This window comes from Podarcis raffonei, chromosome 13 (assembly GCF_027172205.1).
Source record: "Podarcis raffonei isolate rPodRaf1 chromosome 13, rPodRaf1.pri, whole genome shotgun sequence".
Classification (NCBI taxonomy): domain Eukaryota; kingdom Metazoa; phylum Chordata; class Lepidosauria; order Squamata; family Lacertidae; genus Podarcis; species Podarcis raffonei.
This window is the reverse complement of record NC_070614.1, coordinates 55,541,269-55,559,659: the sequence shown is the minus strand read 5'-3', so window position 1 is coordinate 55,559,659 and position 18,391 is coordinate 55,541,269. Positions and strand designations below refer to the sequence as shown.

Genomic DNA, 18,391 nt, shown 5'->3' with positions numbered 1-18,391 from the left:
CTTCAGGATAAGTATATTCGGGTTGCGCTCTGCGACGACCTGGAAGTAACAGAGCATGTTACTTCCGGGTTTTGCCACTCGCGCATGCGCAGACGGTCAAAATGATGTAACGCGCATGCGCGGAAGTGGTGAAACATGACCCGCGCACATGCAGTCGCGTCTTACGTTCTATTCAGGATGCGAATGGGGCTCCGGAACAGATCCCGTTTGCATCCCGAGGTACCGCTGTACGGGGCTAAAGGACCACAATGGGGGGTGTGCGTTTGTGTTTCCTCTCCTAGTTTGAAAGAAACTGGGTCTGTGATCTGGATACAGTCAAACCTCAGTTGTCGAATGTAATCCATTCTGGAAGAACGTTCAACTTCCGAAACGTTTGACAACCAAGGATCAAATGGCGATCGGCAAAGTCAATAGAGGAAAAAGGGGGGAGAACTCCCCAGAAGCCATTCAGTTTTTGAAAACTGGAGCAGTTACTTCTGGGTTTTCAATGTTCGGGAGCTGAAACGTTCCAAAGCAGAGATGTTCAGGAGCCGAGGTTTGACTGTATTGCCAATGTTTTTTTTCTTTTCCAAATGGGGGATCAAAGTTGTGAAAACAAGGTACCGTATTTTTCGCTCCATAAGACACACTTTTTTCTTCCTAAAAAGTAAGGGGAAATGTCTGTGCGTCTTATGGAGCGAATGCATGGTCCCTGGAGCCGAATTGCCCAGGGACAAAAAGCAGATCTTTTTTTTTTGAAAGAGGGGAGTGGGTGTTGAAACAAAGCAGCTGATCGTTTGCTATTGGGGAGAGAGATAAGAGACGCTAGAGATAAAGGAGGCTGCCTGGGAGGGGGGAGGTAAAGATAGCAAACTTGCAAAGGGGGGAAACAAGAAGACTAAAGCAATAGGAATTAAAAATAGGAATTAAAATGCATCAAAGCACATTTAGAACCAGCAATTAACAGTGCAGTGCACCTTAGTTTCCAAAGAAAATGAAGGAGGGAGCCAGTCTGGTCTTTCTTGGGAGGGAATGCCGCAATCTGGGAGCCGACAGAAAAGGCTCTTCCTGTCTCCTTCCACCACTGGCCGGGACTCTGATGTTGGTGGGACCAACAGAAGGTGTTTCCCGAGGGTTGAGCACCCAGGGCAGGTTCATAAAGGGAGACAGGCTCTTCCAAGCCGCCTGGCCCCAAGGAGTGTGTTGCTTTCATTTGATTCTCACTGGAATTGCCGGGCAAACACCTCCTTGTCCCTAGTGGCTGTTCTCTGATGGGTTCCATTTTGGCCACACGCCACCTCTGAGCCACATTAAGGACACCCGGTGTTCAGGATGAGGCCTTCTTGGGCCCTGCCTCAAACGCCTGCAGCTCCTCCCTCGCTGGGACCTCACCAAAGCCCCAGCATCAAAAGGCAATAGGGGGAAATGATCCGACTTTGGAGCATGGATGTGTGTTTGTGAAATGTGGGAAGGGAGCTGGGATGTGAATGCTCAAGGCTTGCCTTCCCTTCATTCCTTTAGTTTCATAAGTGTTTGCTGGCATTCTTGACGAGGCTGGAATTTTTAGAATTGGGTGCGTGAAAGAGGCCCTTTCATGTGTGGGTTGGACGGAATCTGGGAGATGGAGGACAGATCAAAGGAAGGGCCTTCTCTCTGAAGCATGTCATGAAAATGATGGAATTCCAGAAGATCAGAGGACTGCAGGGTTGGAAGGGACCCCGAGGGTCATCTAGCCCAACCCCCTGCAGTGCAGGAATCCCAGCTAAACAATTTCCGATCAACGACCATCTGACCTTTGCTTAAGAACTTCTGATGAAGGAGAAAGTCCAGCACCTTCCCAAGGCGTCTCTTCCGCCATCAAATTGCTCTTCCTGTCGGAAAGTTCTTCCTAATATAGTCTTGTCTGCCAATTTAAGAGTGGATGGGGGAAATTCATGGAGGGAAGGGCTATTAGCCATCATGGCTATGTACTGCCTCCCGTATTGGGGGCACCATGCCCCAAATTTCACTTGCTTATGGGGCCCCAGCCAAAGATGGCTCCTGCATTGTCTTGGGACATCTCCTTCAGCCACTGTGAGAACCGAACGCTGGACTCGATGGGTCCCTTTTGGTCTGATCCAACAGGCTCTTCTTATGTTCCTGTGGAAGCTCCAGGTCCAGAGGCAGTTTGTCTAGATTCCCACTGTTTGTCTAGATTCCTACCTCCTTTGGCCTGATCCAGCTCTGCTTACGGTCTTTCTTACAACCAAGGCAGTGTTTCAGTTACTTTGAGATTGACAGAAAGCCACCCACCCACTTGTCTTCCAGAGAATACCCTAACTAGGTGGATCCTCTTATTTTAGCTTGCTCCAGCCAATGAACTCCTACAGAGTTTAGCTTTGGAAACTGAACCTGCCTACATTCCAGAAGAGCCTGGAGTGGGGGCTGGCTCCTGTTCCTTGAGGGCAAAGTGCTCTGCACATGCCCAGAGGCAGCCTGGCATTGCTATACATATTCCAGACATTGAGATTCTGGACCGAATCCCTGGAGCGTCTCCATCTCCGCCCTGGCTAAGAGTGGAAGAGGAAGGGCTTTCTGTAAACACAACGGGGAAATCCTCTCTCTCCGGGGGTGGGGGCAAACAGGAAAGAGACTCTGCCTGTCCCTGTGGAAGTTGTGCTGCTGCAAGAGGGGTCAAGCTCAAGGGTGGGAGGTGTTTTCTTCCTACGCAAGGCACAGGATCACATACCCTCCAAGTTTCCTGACTTTCCAGGAACAGTCCCAGAATGACAGAAGTCATCTCAGTTACGGATTTGGTCCTGGAATGTCCCTTTCCTCTCCCCTCCCCATCTCAGAGGACAGTTGGAAGTGGTGTGTAGATGCAAAAACAGAGTCCTGTTTGAACTGAAAATAAAATTCCTGCACCAGATTAAAAAAATAGTGAGGCTGGCATATGAAGCCTTTCCTATAATTTTGAAGGAAAATGTTGCCAACCTGCCTTAAATTCTTTAATTGTGATGCTTCGGCAGACGGCCACTTCTTATGTTCTTTTAGAAGAGATGAATTGTATGGTTTTCTTTCTGACATGAAAAGAGAATTGTTTGATCAGGTAAAAGAAGACGTTCATAAAGGCAGCTTCTCAAATTTGTAAAAATAATAACTTACTTGCAGAGGCTGTGAGACAATTAAAAGAGGCGAATACACAAACCACCAAGGTGGAAATGACGAGACGAGGTTCGAGGAAAATACAAGGAAAAGTAAGAGTAGTACAAGACAAAAATGGTATTATATGTGAAAAGATTTGGGCGGCTTTGACCATGATAGACAAGAAGCAGGAAGGGAGGAGAAAATGCACAAGAGGTTACTATTTCTGGTGGCAATGTATAATTTTTTTAAAAGGCCTGGGAAAAGACGTATAAAGATTTGAAGAGTATGTGGGAAATGATTAAATGTTTAAAAAGAATCAAAGTGATGATATTGAGATGTACAGGACTCAATGGAGTGGTTGAGCGCAAGACTTTGTTCCTGTACTTGAGAATCCCAGGCCAAGACCAGCCAGTTCCTACCTAAGGAGGAGCCCACGCCAAAGAGGATGAAGATGTACTACTGGATAAACTATTGAACTATGCAGGACAATTTAGAAGGACTTTGAGTTTTAAAAAGGGGCAAATGTTCAAAGAATATCTATTCAGCTTGTGTTTAGACATTGACATTAGCATAACTTTTAAAAATAACTTGTAATAAAATGAAGGTGGATTTACAATTGGATTCTTAAGAATATAAGGTTCCACGGATGTGTATAGATAAGCTTAATGTAATGGAACCAAGGAGGGGAGGGAAGTCTGCTAAAAAGAATATGGTTTTTAAAACTTGCATATGACCTTTTTTCTTTGTGTTTTGTATTGTTTTTATTTTTGTTATTTTTGGAAAACTAATCAAATGTTACTAGAAAAAAAGAAAAAAGCAGCCAGCCACTTCTTAGGAAACACAGGCACTGTTTATTCTGTTATTGTAAATTGAGCCTGATGCTGCAATCCTCAGCATTTTTAATTAGAAGTAAGTCCCACTGAGTTCATTAGGATTTACTGTCTGGTATGTTTATTACTGGGAGACAGCATCTTAAAAAGCAGAGACATCATCTTGCTGACAAAGGTCCGTAAAGTTCAAGCTATGGTTTTCCCAGTAGTGATGTATGGAAGTGAGAGCTGGACCATCAAGAAGGCTGATCGCCGAAGAATGGATGCTTTTGAATTATGGTGCTGGAGGAGACTCTGGAGAGTCCCATGGACTGCAAGAAGATCAAACCTCTCCATTCTGAAGGAAATCAGCCCTGAGTGCTCACTGGAAGGACAGATCCTGAAGCTGAGGCTCCAAGACTTTGGCCACCTCATGAGAAGAGAAGACTCCCTGGAAAAGACCCTGATGTTGGGAAAGATGGAGGGCACAAGGAGAAGGGGATGACAGAGGACGAGATGGTGGCACAGTCTTCTCGAAGCTACCAGCATGAGGGAGGCAGTGGAAGACCGGAGTGCCTGGCGTGCTCCAGTCCAGGAGGTCACGAAGAGGCGGACATGACTAAACAACGTTTATTACTATTACTAAAAAAATGTCCAGTAGCATCTTAGAGACCAACTAAGTTTGTTCTGGTATGAGCTTTCATGGGCATGCACACTTCTTCAGAAACACTGAAACAGAAGTCACCAAGTGAGAGGGTGGGGAGGGGTTTTCCTCAGAAGGGTAGTAGGAGATGGGTGATTGACTCAATGGGTATGGTAAACCTGTTGTGGACTGTTAACGACTGCAATTATTCCTACAGGAAAAAGCAAGGGATGGTATGTTTTTGTTGTTTAGTCGTGACCCCCTGGACCAGAGCACGCCAGGCACTTCTGTCTTCCACTGCCTCCTGCAGTTTGATCAAATTCATGCTGGTAGCCTCGAGAACACTGTCCCACCATCTTGTCCTCTGCCGTCCCCTTCTCCTTGTGCCCTCCATCTTCTGAGTCTTTTCCAGGGAGTCTTCTCTTCTCATGAGGTGTCCAAAGTATTGGAGCCTCAGCTTCACGATCTGTCCTTCCAGTGAGCACTCAGGGATGATTTCCTTAAGAATGGATAGGTTTGATCTTCAAGGGATGGTATGCATATGACCAAAAATAGCTTTAGCATATGTAAAGAGACAAGAATTCAGTATCTCTATTCAGACCAGGTCTCTCCATGGTTTTCAGTTTGGTAATATGTTGCAATTCAGCAACTTCTCTTTCAAGTCTATTTTACTACTTCAGTGGTACCTTGGGTTACATATGCTTCAGGTTACATATGCTTCAGGTTACAGACTCTGCTAACCCAGAAATAGTGCTTCAGGTTAAGAACTTTGCTTCAGGATAAGAACAGAAATTGTGCTCCTGCGGCGCAGCAGCAGCAGGAGGCCCCATTAGCTAAAGTGGTGCTTCAGGTTAAGAACAGTTTCAGGTTAAGTAAGGACCTCCGGAACGAATTAAGTACTTAACCTGAGGTACCACTGTACTACCAATATTATTTCACCTTTTTCCCTGACAGGAACTCAAGGCAGCTTACTGCCATTTTATTTCTTTCCATTTATCTGTGGAAAGTGTTGCACACAATCCCTTCCCCTCACACATTTTCCCCCTACAACGATCCTGCGAGGTGGAGAGGTTGCACTTGGCTCAAGGTGACCGACGTCTGTGTGTGCATGACATCTATGTGTGCAATGAGATCAAACGCAGGAGAAGCTTCCGGATGTGGAATAGGATGTCCCTATTTTCATCGGGGAAATGTTGGAGGGGGTGGGAGACTGAGTCTGCATGTCTGGCTGGGGGTGGCAGGTCTGGTGAGTGTTTAGATGCTCCTGGGTGGGGGAGCACATGCCTCCCCCTCGCCACCACTGCGGCTCCTTCCAAGCATTTGGGAGAGGGGCAGATTTAGCCTGGATGCTTCTGGGACACCCAGCGCCCCCCCCAGCCTGACCAGGCTTTTAATAGCTCTCCCCTCCCCCTCCTTCCTTCCTTTGATTCCTGCAGCTGCTCTGTTTGCAAACAAGGGGGAGGTGGCCATAGAGACAGCCTTGATGTGCCCTGGGGGGGGGGATGCGCCCGGCCGGACCCCCTCACCTCCTGTAGCAGCCAAGTGCAGCTGAGCGCATTAAGGGCCGCATCTGGCTCCGGATGAGCGCCTGGCTGGATTGCGACCCACCCGCTGCTCCTCACAGCGCCCCCCCCCGCGTGGATGCGCAGGCGCACAGGCAGAGGACTCCCTCTCTTTGCACCAACGGAGGTTCCCAGGCCCCCACCTCCGCCGGATCTCCCGACAGCCTCACCCCACCTGGGAGAAGCCAGGATTCCGCCCCCCAGCTAATGATTTTCCATCAGAAGATGCCCCTCCCCTGCATATCCAGCTCCGCGCTCTACATCTTTGTAGGGGTGCGCACTCTTCACGCTCTCAGAGGTGTTTCCTCCAAGCATGAGCCCCCCCCACGAACGAAACATTCTGGCCTTGCTCAGCCCCCCGCCTCCCCGGTTAGGAAAACCCCCAGGCAGGTTGTCCTCGGTAGCCCCCACAAGACAGGCCAGGTGCTGAGGAAGGGGAGCAGGCAAGGGGCGATGGAGGAAGAGGGGTAGAGAACTGGGGGGCGGCGCTGGGGGGGCAGACAAGGAACAGGGAAGTGGTGGCGGGGTAGGGGTAGGAGATGACTCGGGAAAGATGGGGCTGGAGCCGGAGGGAGCTGCGCGTTCGAGGAAAACAGCGGCCCGGGAGGGAGAGTCAGAACCTCGCCGCCCCCCCGACACGCGCCCCGACCTCCACCTGGGGGGAGGGGGTGCGGTAATTTCCCAGGCCTGCCCCCCCCCATTTCCAGCCCGGCCTGAGATTAGGGAGCCTTTTTTTTTTGCGGAAGAGAGAGATGACCAGATTTGGGGAAACACGATTTGTGGGGGGTGGAGAAGGGATGGTGGGGCGTCTGCGTCAGAGGCGCCCAGGCCGAGGAGGGAGCCCTTTGGGGGTGTCCTTCGCTCCACTGACCTCCCTCCCTCCGGGGAGCCTCCCCCACGGGCGGGGGGAGCAGCTGCCCCTTACCTGGGCCGAAGAGGAGGAGGAGGAGGACGAGGGCGCCGCTGTTTCTGGCTCCGCTGCCTCTGCCGACTCCGGGCTGGCGGGGGCGAGAGGAGCAGCGGCAGCAGCAGCAGCAGAGGCGCCCCCCCAGCCCCGCCCGGCTGGCCCAGCCTCCCACCCCGCCGGGCGGCGGCCAGAGGCAGCAGATCTCGCGAGCCTCGCCCCCCCCCGCCAGCCCAGGGCTCCCCGTGGAGGAGGAGGGGGCAGCGGCTAAGCCGGGCGCTCCCACGCTGGGGAAGGGGCAGAAGTCCAGGGGCCCCTCGGAGACGCCCCCTCTATTTTCCTCCCGCCCCCTCCAGCCAAGCAGGCGGGCCAGGGCGGGGCTTCAGGCGCGTCCCCGCCTGGCACGTGCCGAGCAAGTTGCGTCGGGGATCGGAGTGCGGGGGCCTCAGGCGCCGCTTCCGACGGGAGACCCCCGCCCGGCCAGCGCCCGAAAGGTGCGCAACGCCAGCCTTCTGGAGCTTCGCCCGAGGCCCCCCGGCCCCCCCAAATCCTCCTCTTCTGTAGGTCTCAGAATTGGGACCACCCATTTAGCCTTGGCTTCCTTGCAGGGGAATCACCGACCTTCTCCCACCCCGGTAAAAGTTCCCGGGGCCTATTGCAAAGGATGCCTCGCGATGGTTTTGTTTTGTTTTACAAAGACGGCACGTGCGAACCCCCGGGACCCCGGCGGCGAACCCCGAGAACCCGGGACTCGTCGGCCTCTTTGGGAAGCGAATTCCAGGAGGGCTCGGCAGCCGCCCGCCAAGTGCGCCACAAGCCCCGAGGGGAGGGGGCGGACGGTTCCTCGCAGGGATGGGGCCCGATTTTTATCCCCGACAGTCGGGGCACTCCAAATTCCGGCCAGCCCCGCACCCCAATTCTCCTTCTAGCGACCTCATGCACCCCCTCGGCAAGGCCTTCCTCGCGCCAGCTGCAGGGGTGGAGGAAGAGCGTGCCCCTGAGCGCGTGCAAAGCGCCTTTCGGCCACCAGCCTGGAGCCCCCGCATCCAGATATCTCCCGCCCGCCCCCCATCTACTCAGGAAAGAACCCAGGAGTTCCGGCTCTCCCTCTCCAGCACCTCCGCCGGGTGGACAGCGCTGCGCCGACGTCACTCCCCCTCCCCCTCGCAAGCCGGGCCTGGCCCGGGCCTGGCCGGGATCCCCTTGGCGGCGACGCCCGGAGAGGAGCGCGGCTGGCCGCGGGAGCCGAGCGGGGCCCCGCCAAGGGCCGGGAGGCGGCAGAGATGGACCCCCGGGGGTATTTTTGGCCGGCGATGCCTGGAATCCGGCAGGAGGGAGGGGGAGGGAGAAAGATCCGGTTACGGGGAGGCGCGGGGCTTGCAGAGCAGGCTCGCGCGGCCGGCACGTGCACGCGCGCAAACAGCCACCACGTCTCCCCCCCCCCCGCCCCCATCCAGCCAGGGGACTGAACCTGCAAACAGTACCCCTGACGGCCAGCAGGGGGCAGCAGCGCGTCGGTTCCCCCCGGGGCGTCGGCAGCGTCCGCACGAGCAGACCCTCTTTTGGGGCGGAGCAGAGAAGGCCGAGTTCACACGATGCCTTTGAAGTACATACTCCCCCTACCCCGCCCAAGGGATTATGGGCACTGGGGTTTCCCCTCACAGGGTTACAATCCCCAGCAACTCTTCAAATCATTGAATTGAAGGGGGACCCAATGGGGTCATCTAGTCCAACCAGCTGCGAACTGTTGGCAAACTACCCTGCCCAGAATTCTTTGGTGCGCGCGCGCTTTGCATGTGCTTTAAAAGTACCACGTGCACACATGCAAGGCTGCCTCCTCCTCTTCCCATTAGTATAGAATCGCAGAATTGTAGAGGTGGATGGGGCTCCAAGGGTCATCCAGTCCAACCCCTGCAATGCGCCTGAAGACTTTGCCTCTGTGTGGTGTTGTGACTCCGGCCGCATTCACAGGTGAGGCATGTAAGAAGCAGAGTTCGGCAGCTCCATTTCAGGTGAGCTCTCTGGCCAGATCTGGGGGTGCTGGTCCACTGGGGGCTCCCTAGCGCAGGTGGTCCATGCTCCCTTTGAGATGTGAAAGTGGCCTGTCTGGATCCCACCAAGAAGAGGGAGAGGAGGAGGCCGGATCAGCACCCGCTGCAAAAATGAGGAGGGGGTCTTGAGCGGGCTGCACCACTTTGCACATCACCTTAGCCAAGAGCAGAGGGAGACCTCTTGGTCTTCAGCTGGGACACTCCCACTCCCAGCTCACTCAAGTGTCAGGGAAATAAAAACGTACAAAGTAATCACAGCACCGCCAATTGTTTGTGGGTGTCTTTGGCGCCCCAAGTCCCTCTTGCAGGTTAGTCTGAGCATCTTTGCAAAGGCCTTTGGGGCAGGGAGGGGAATGTGGCTTTGTCTTGCTTTGAGAGCTCAGGGGAAATAAGGCAAAGGCTGTTTGCACCCCCCCTGTTTTGGAGCCAGGGAGGGGGCCCTTTTCCTGACTGGGCAACACTGGGTGAAGCTCAGGAGCAGCTGAATGTGGGGATTTAATGCAGAGTATCTCTGGAAGTCTTAAGGCAGCCAGAAGGATTCAGCTCATGTGCAAAGGTCGGAAGTGGCAACGAGGAATCTCTAGGCTGCGAAAACACTTGTTCAGGCTTGTTTTAGAAGAGAAGCCTTTGCTGCTTCCTTACTTACAGAATCATAGAATTGCAGAGTTGGTCGGGAGCCAGAGGGTCATCTAGCCCAACCCTCTTGGTGACTGGACACAACCCCAAGGCTGTGTACTCACAGTGCATTTAAGGTGCATTCTTTCTCTCCTCAAATAATTCCGGGCCCTGCGCTTTCCCCCATGACAATTCCCACAGCTGCTCCTAATGAACTACAGCACCCAGAACTCTCTGACAGGGGAGAGAAATGTGCTTTAAGAAAAGCATGGTGTTCACACACTGTTCCTGAGACCATGCGCAGAGTGCACCAACACAAGTCGTCAGGAAGAGTCTCTCCCGCTGAGATTGGGGGGCAGGGAGGCTGCTGAGCCCCAGCACCCACTTGGAAGTGAAGCAGGGGCTGTGTGCCTCAGTTTCCCCAGGTGGCCATGGGGGAATTATTCTCATCTCCTTCCTTTCTTGCCTTGAGAAGGAAGTAAAGCTCTCCCTATTTGCCTTGGCTGAGGGAGGGAGTAGCTCTCCTCTCAGATGCAATTCTCAGTGTTTACCTCACATATTTTGGCGCTGAGGCACGGCCCACAAGTTAAACCTCAGCTCAAAGGTAGCCCCTCTCTGGCTAGCGCAAGCCAATTCTCCTCGACACAGCGCAGCATTGTGCGATAGGTTTCGCCAGAAAGAGGAAGCGGGAAGTTTTTAAATCTGAATTCCGGTGGAAAATATTTGTGACGTGGGAGGAGAGGGCCTCGCTGAGAGCCGAGAAGAAGTGAAGCGGGGCCGAGACAAAGAGACCCAGGCCAAGCCAGGATTAGTTGGGAATGGGGAGTGGCCGCCGCAAGGAGGGAGATGGCAAACTCTGGAGGGTTGAAGTTTTGCATGAGAGTGCAATAAAATTGTCTGCTGTTAGGTTTGCAACAGCCCCCAGCGGGCTTAATTTAAAATTTGCACACCACTAGGGATAGTTTAAAAAACCTCAAAGTGGTTTACACAAAAGATAAAGCAATCAAATCGACGGTTCCAAAAGTTGAAATGGCAAGAGACTAAACACAGATTAAGATTCACACCAGATTTCTAAACCTCTGGACAGGCTTGTCTAAACAGTAATGTTTTTAGCAGGTGCCAAAAAGAGTGCAGGGAAGGTGTCTGCCTGGTGCCATGAGGCAGGGAGTTCCAAAGGCATTCTTACAAATGCAGAAAACAAGCATTCTGTGGCAACTGCAGCAGTGCCCATTCTGCCAATTTCTCCACCAATTCAAGGAGCAACACAGAACCCCAGGACTTGACACCTGGAGCATGCAGCGGCATTCAACGGTTGTTTGGAGAGGTCACTCCCTGGTTCGCATGGAGAAGCCGTTTTCAACACACAGCTGCTTGAGGCAGCACCCAGTGCTGAAATTTTGTGCCCCTAACAATTTTGCGCCTCAGGCAACAACCCATCGCCACCACAGCGCTATGCCACTGTTCTGTTGTGTAAACCATCCCATTATTACTTCCATCAAAACTTATTTCCAGTGTTGAATTTATCTTAATGCTGCCCTACACAACCCGCCCCATATATTCAATAAACATTTCCCAATCTTCTTTAAACGAATGTTCTTCTTGTTCTCTTATTCTATATGTTAGGTCCGCAAGCTGCGCATATTCAATCAGCTTATTTTGCCATTCTTCTTTGATTGGGACCTCGCTTGTTTTCCATTTTTGGGCGAACGAAACACGGGCTGCCATAGTGGCATACATAAATAATCTTTTTTCACACCTTTCCATCTGAATTATCCCCATCTGGTTTTTAAAGAATAGTACTTTTAAACATTTTTTTCAATTCATTATAAATTATTTCCCAGTACTCTTTTACCTTTTTACAGGTCCACCACCTATGAAAGAACATGCCCTCGACCTCTTTGCATCTCCAGCACTTAAATGATTCAGTCTTAGACATCTTCGCATGTCTACTCGCACTTAAATACCACCTATAAATCATTTTCAAGTAGTTCTCCTTCAGGAAATAACATGCTGTAAACTTTAGATCGCTCCTCCAGAGTTTTCCCTAGAGATTAAAATCTATATCGTTGCATTTTTCTAAGACACCCCCATGTATAAGACGTCCCCTATTTTGGGGGACTCAGATTTTAAAAAATGGGGGTGGGAGATGTATCCATGTGTAAGACGCCCCCTAATTTTTGACTTTATTTTTTAGGGGGGAAATCTAGTCTTATATGGTATGTCCTATATCTATTGCCCAGTGTGTCATAGAGGCTTTGAGAAGCTCGTCTTTTGTTTCCCAGTCTAATAACAAATTTAGGCACCAGGTGGGCCAAAGCTGCTCCCTGCCCTCCACTGCTTCTTGCCAGCTTCCCAGCCCCACAAGAGCCCAGGTGAGGGCCATCCAGTTCTTTCTGCCAGTCATGCCATGCCAGCAGCAGGAGGGAGAGGAGGCAAACACATATGCCCACACTCCCCCCCTGTGCGTGCCAGTTGCTACTGGCTCAGAGGGAAAGGGCCAGACCTGGAGGTCACAGGATGACTCAGCGGCACCGTTAGGAAGCCAAAGTGCTGACCTCACTCACTCAGTGCCACTCCCTGCCATCAAATTCCTTGAGAACCCAGGAGTCCTGGCTGGCACCCTGCCCTGTGAGGCCTGAGGCCCACTGCCAAGCCTGCCCTGCCCTCCACCTCTTCCCTGACTGCCCCCTTTCCAAACTCCTGAATGCCACCCCTCCCTTACTTTAACAATGGAGAAAGAGTCTCCTTTGCGCCCTAACTCACAACCTGGATCAATTTAAGGGCAGGTCCCTTCCCAACTCTGGCTACTGTTCACCCCAAATGTCCTGCCCTTGGGGGCGGGGTGGACCGGCCTGCTGTGTGTCCCCTCCACTCTTCCTGGAGGAGGCTGCCCCTTCCCCACTCAGGGGGGGACACACTCAGGCTGCCCCTTCCCCATCTTTGTGACCCCCCACCTTCTCCAGGCCAATACATACCCTCCAAAACCCCACTGATCAAAACTGGGTTGCTTGTTTTTTTGGTCCTGAGCTCTCTTGGTAACCAGCTGATTTGCATGAAAGCACGGCATCAAAAAACAAGCATCCTTTGGTCGGCGCTCTGGCGTGAGTCAGCTTTCTTGCACCAGAGCACCAAACCAAAAAATGGGACATTCTAGGATCCAATCAAAAGCTGGGATGGCTTCTGCAATTCTGCCCCAATCAAATCGGGATGGTTGAAGGTTATGCTGCGTGGCCAGCTAGGTCTTCCTCTGGGGGGAAAGTGGCCTCAGAGGAAGAGTGTGAGCATGGGAGGACGAGGCATCTGCATTTCTGCTCATGCACAGAGGTGAGTGCAGGTGTGGTATCTCAGATAAAATGGCATTCCTGCTGGGCACAAAAGGCCCACATATTGGATTGGTGGAAAGCAAGCAGTTTCATGCCTGCTGAGACCGCTGTGGCCACGATCAGGCCTTGCAAGGAGTCCCCCTTGCCACGCCCTGTGCAACCGATCTTGGCCCATCAATGTAATCTTAAATAAACAATTTGGAGCTGAAGAAAACCTGCTTAGAGTCTTATCTGGGGATTGGGGAGGGAACTGCAGAACAGCGCTGTGCTCATATACCCAGCAGTCCTCCTGCCACCCCAAAAGGGGATCTCAGACTTCCCGTGAAGGAAGCTTTCTCTCCTCTGTTATTAACCCCACCACCAACACGTCTGGTTTGGGTTGAATTTGCCCCATGGCTGAATCAAGTTTTGGCTGAATTTGCCTCGTGGCAGATTTGCCCTGCAGGTAACCTTCTACCATGCGCTGGGTCCCTGCACTTGGCACCCCTTGGGCTGTGTTGACCTAAACAAGGAGTGCTATTTATAGCCCTTGTTTTGTGGCTGCTCCTCTTAGATAAACAGCTCCTTGGGGAGGTTGGTGCTCAGAGCCCTTTCACCTGGGCAGGTAACACACCCCACCTCAGAGCAGGCAAGCAGCCAAAATGGGCACTGCCTGACGACAACCTGAATTTATCAGGAAGCGATACAGCGGAGACAAACACACGCTTGCTCCTGGTACAAGGGGAACCAACACCTGGGGTCATGCCCCACAGCTCCAAACCCCACAGATGAGTTTTGCTTTCGTTCCAGTGCAAACAGGGCACTAGAGAGATATTTGCAATAACACCTGGACTCAAACAGAGATTGCTTTCTTTTCCTGGGGCTCCAGAAACATCATCAGATAGGATTGTGGGAGCGTAAGAGCCTGCTGGACCAGGCCAGCGGTCTATCTGGTCCAGCATCCTGTTCACACAGTGGGCCTCCAGATGCCTCAGTGGGAACCCTTCAAGCAAGATTGGAGCAGGAGCACTTTCCCCTCCTGTCGTTTCCAACAATTGGTATTCAGAAGCATTGATGCCTCCAGCCGTGGAAGGCAGAGCCATCACATTCACCCGGTGCTATAACAGCTGCACTGGCTCCTGGTGGAGTACAGAGTCAGGTTCAAGGTGCTGGTTTTAACCTTTAAAGCCCTATACGGCCTAGGAGCCTCGTGCCTACGGGACCGCCTCTCCTGGTATGCCCCACAGAGAAACTTACGGTCTTCAAACAAAAAAATCCTGGAGATCCCAGGCCACAGAGAGATTAGGCTGGCCTCAACCAGAGCCAGGGCTTTTTCAGCCGTGGCCCCGATCTGGTGGAAGGCTCTGTCCCAAGAGACCAGAGCCCTGCGGGACTTGACATCTTTCTGCAGGGCCTGCAAGACAGAGCTGTTCCACCAGGCCTTTGGCCAGGGCACAGCCTGACCCCCTCTCTCCTTCTGTAATCCTCATAGAACTCTAGCCCAATGGTTGCCATTAATTTGATTTTGAATTGATTTTAGAATGAATTGATTTTAGAATGTATTTCAATTAATTGATTGTGATTTTATGTAAACTGTGTTACTTTTACTGTTGTTAGTCGCTCTGAGCCCAGCTTCGGGATATAAATAAAAATTATTATTATTATTATTATTATTATTATTATTATTATGGCTAGATTTTGAGGTGAAGCAACCAGATTTGTACACAGTATTCCAAATGCAATCACATCATAGATGTGTAGAATGGCTTTATTATATGAGCAGTTTTATTTTCAGTTCCTTTCCCAGTGATCCCAAGTGGAATTTGCCCTTTTCACGCTGGGTTGACGTCTTCATCAAGCGATCTGTTATGGCTCCTGGTCTATCACCTCCAGTTCAGACCCCGTGAGCGTATATGTGAAAGGAAGATTTCTTGCATCACCAGGCATCACTTTATACTTAGAATCACAGAGTCATAGAGTTGGAAGGGACCCTGAGGATCATCTAGTCCAACCCCTGCAATGCATTTGTTTGCATTGAATTGCATTTGCCATTTTGCTGCCCACTCATCCAGTTTGGAAAGGTCCTTCGGAGGCTCTTGGCAATCTCTTTTTGTTTTAGTGGTACTGAACAATTTATTAGCATCAGCAAACGTGGCCACCTCACAGCTCCCAATACGGATCCTTGGGGGACTCGACTTTCTACAGAACTGCCTGCTTATTTCTGCTCTCCGCTTCCTACTACTTAACCAATTCCTGATCCGCAAGAGGTCCCCTAAACATCCTTGGCCCTGTATACCTGAAGGAGCATCTCCACCCCCATCGTTCTGCCCAGACACTGAGGTCCAGCTCCGAGGGCCTTCTGGCGGTTCCCTCACTGCGAGAAGTGAGGTTACAGGGAACCAGGCAGAGGGCCTTCTCGGTGGTGGCACCCGTCCTGTGGAACGCCCTCCCACCAGATGTCAAGGAAATGAATAACTACCTGACTTTTAGAAGACATCTGAAGACATCTCTGTTTTGGGAAGTTTTTTAATGACTCATGTTTTAATGGATTTTTCATATCCTGTTGGAAGCCGCCCAGAGTGGCTGGGGAAACCCAGCCAGATGGGCAGGGTATAAGTAATAAATTATGATTATTACTGTTATTATCCATGTCAGCTAAGTTGACTCGACAGTCTTTGGTGCGGTACCTTATCAAAAGCTTTTTTGGAAGCCCAGGTGTACTATGTCAACTGGAGCAGCTCTGTCCAGATGCTTGTTGACACTCTCACAGAACCCTAATAGGTTCATGAGGCAGGACTTGTCCTTGCAGAAGCCATGATGGCTTTACTTCAGAATGGGCTTATCCACACTTAGCTTTTGTCCCCTGCTATTTGAGCACAGGTCAAGGCTTCCAAGTGCCTGTTTATCTGCTCCTGAGCTTTCTCCACACTTAAAGCAAAGTGCAACCAATGACAATTGAGGTTTCCTGCAGATTGCAGTTTGCCCTGATTCAGCTGGGACACAGAGCTTTAAAGCACAGACAGCACCTAGAAAGCCCGGAGTAAAGGGAAGTGTGGACAAACCCTTATTTTGTGCCGCATTTCTAGGCACAGGTCTGGGATTTCCAGGTCTGTATCTGAGCGGGTTCTTTCCTCTCGAGATTTTACCAGTGAATTGGAGGAAATGGCAATTGGGATTCCCCAAGATTGCTGTTTGCTCTGATCCAGCAGTAAAATGCAGGTGTTCCCAGGAAAAGCGTGAGAGTAAAAGTAATAATAAAATCACTCAGACACACACGGACCTGGAAATCCTGGGGCTGTGCTAGAAAGCAGGGCACAAAATGAAGGGTGGATGAGCCCTAAGTCTTGTTCTTCTACCTGCCTGGTTATATTATCTTCAACCATACTTCCCACCAGGATTGCCCTTGGAAACACCTTTTCAAAAATTGGTGTTACGCAGGATACTTTCCCGTCCTCAGGTGTGGAGGCAGAGCTGAGGAACAAGTGAGATATTTTTTGTTTGTTTGTTTATAAAAACATTTCTATACCACTGTATCATAAAAAATATACCACAGTGGTTTACAACAATATAAAAACATAAAACCAAACTAAAAAAATCATAAAACGTTAAAAATGTTTGAAAAACATAAATTAAAAACAAACATTCATAGGGCGTTGTGGGGGATGTATCTTTAATTGCCTGCTTGGGCCGTGCGGAATATAAAAGTTTTCAGCGGATGCTTAAAAGTTGGCACAGAAGGCCATCTGGATCAGGCATCCCAATCCGGTGATTTGTCAGTTTTTATTTTGCCTATCGGGCCTAGAAACTCAGCTCTCAACACCACTATCTGGCCCAGTTCCTCCTGCAGAGCTCTCCTCTAGATCTTCCATGGTGCAATAATTCATTCAGCTTCTCTGCCACATCTCCTTAACCTCCTGGAGCTTGTCACTGACAGGTCCAACCACCTCCCTAGGCTGTTTCCTGCTACTCATATATTTAAAGAAGACAGAGGGAGAGAGACGTGAGCCCACGGTTGGAACCACGTTTCACCCACTCACCCACAGGTTTCCCCAGCCATTCTGGGCGGCTTCCAACAAAAGAGTAAAAATTCATTAAAACATCAATCATTAAAAACTTCCCTAAACAGGGCTGCCTCCTGAAGTCTGCCTCTCTTTCAGCCTCTCTCTCGCGCAGAGACACACACTTCAATGGCCAAGCGGCGGGTTCTGGGGCTCAGATTGTTCTCCTCCAGCTTTCCATGGGGCAACTTTCCTAGGGAGACTTTCCTAGGTGCCTTGCAGGATGACAAACTGCAGTAACATTGGCTCTGCACTCAGCCGCAAAGTCTCTCCCTGGAACCTGCTCATGCTCAGAAGTCCAGTTGTGTGCAGATGCTGAAGCATCACTTGCACGGTGATTGTGGAAGGCGAACACGGAGGCCACGGTGAAGAAAGGCCTCCAGGAGGTCTTGCAGAACAGAGGAGGATCAGAGCTGCAGCGAGGACCAGACTGGTCTGAGATGGAAGGCCAGATATCCTCAACCTCCTGAAGCCAGGGAGGCCAAAGTGGGTCACCCAAAATTCATTGCTGGATTTTTGTGGCCTCTGCATCACTGCTGCTGTTCTCTGCCTCTAATCTCCCCACACCCTAAACCTTTTATTTCTTCTCAGACTCCCCAGGCCCTCTTTCCTTTTCCTCATTCTCTCTTTCTGCCTGAATGCCTCTCCCTGAATGTGACTTGTCCCTGCCCTTATCAGAAGCATCTTGAAGGATGGTGTGGCTAGACACCCCTTCCTCCTCCTCCCTCTAAAAGCTCTCTCTCTGGAGCTTTGAGCTTCAATCCAGCTTTGGTGCTGATCGGAGGAAGGTGCGCTCCTTGACCTCTGCCTGGAAAACCCTCTGGCACCTGCCCTCCCCTTTGCCAGCGGCCCCTGGTGCCTCAACCCATGAGACCCAATGACTGGAGAATGGGGGTGAGCCTCTTCGCTCTCTGCCTCTGGACGGGGCTGATCATGGCCTCCTCCACAGAGGGTAAGTATTTGGGAACGCAGGAGCCTTCTGGATGCGGTGGGTGTGGCAGGGTGGGAACTCTGCCGCTTGGGCAACCAGCTGCGTGGTGGGTGCATTTGGGGAAGGGGTGGAGTCACAGGAGAGTCGCCAGCCCCCTTGCCAGGGCTCAACGCACGCCAAGGCTCCTGGCAGCCCAAGCTCAGAAGCTGTTGCTCATCCACAAAATACCTAATTTTTTTTTAAAAAAGAGACTTCCCTGGAGCATGTGCAGAGTCCCATTCAATCCTCACAGAGAAACTCAGTCAGACAAGGAACATCAGGGGAGCCAGATTGCTCTTGGATCAGACCAAAGTTCTCTCTAGTCCAGCATCCCATTCGCCACAGTGGCTGACTAGATAGCCCAGTGAGAAG

The 18,391-nt window shown here is 51.2% G+C and overlaps 1 protein-coding gene across 3 annotated transcripts in view; it reads right to left on the bottom strand.

The window, feature by feature from the left end:
• ACHE (acetylcholinesterase (Cartwright blood group)) overlaps nt 1-18,391 on the bottom strand; it is a 142,772-nt gene that overhangs the window by 26,427 nt on the left and 97,954 nt on the right. Inside the window, exon 1 of one of the 3 annotated variants that reach the window (XM_053362653.1) lies at nt 7,045-7,190. The exons of the other annotated variants lie outside the window; for them this stretch is intronic. The gene's annotated coding sequence lies outside the window, so the exon portion shown is untranslated. Of the gene's footprint in view, nt 1-7,044; nt 7,191-18,391 lie in introns of those variants that run through there. 3 annotated transcript variants of the gene reach the window in all.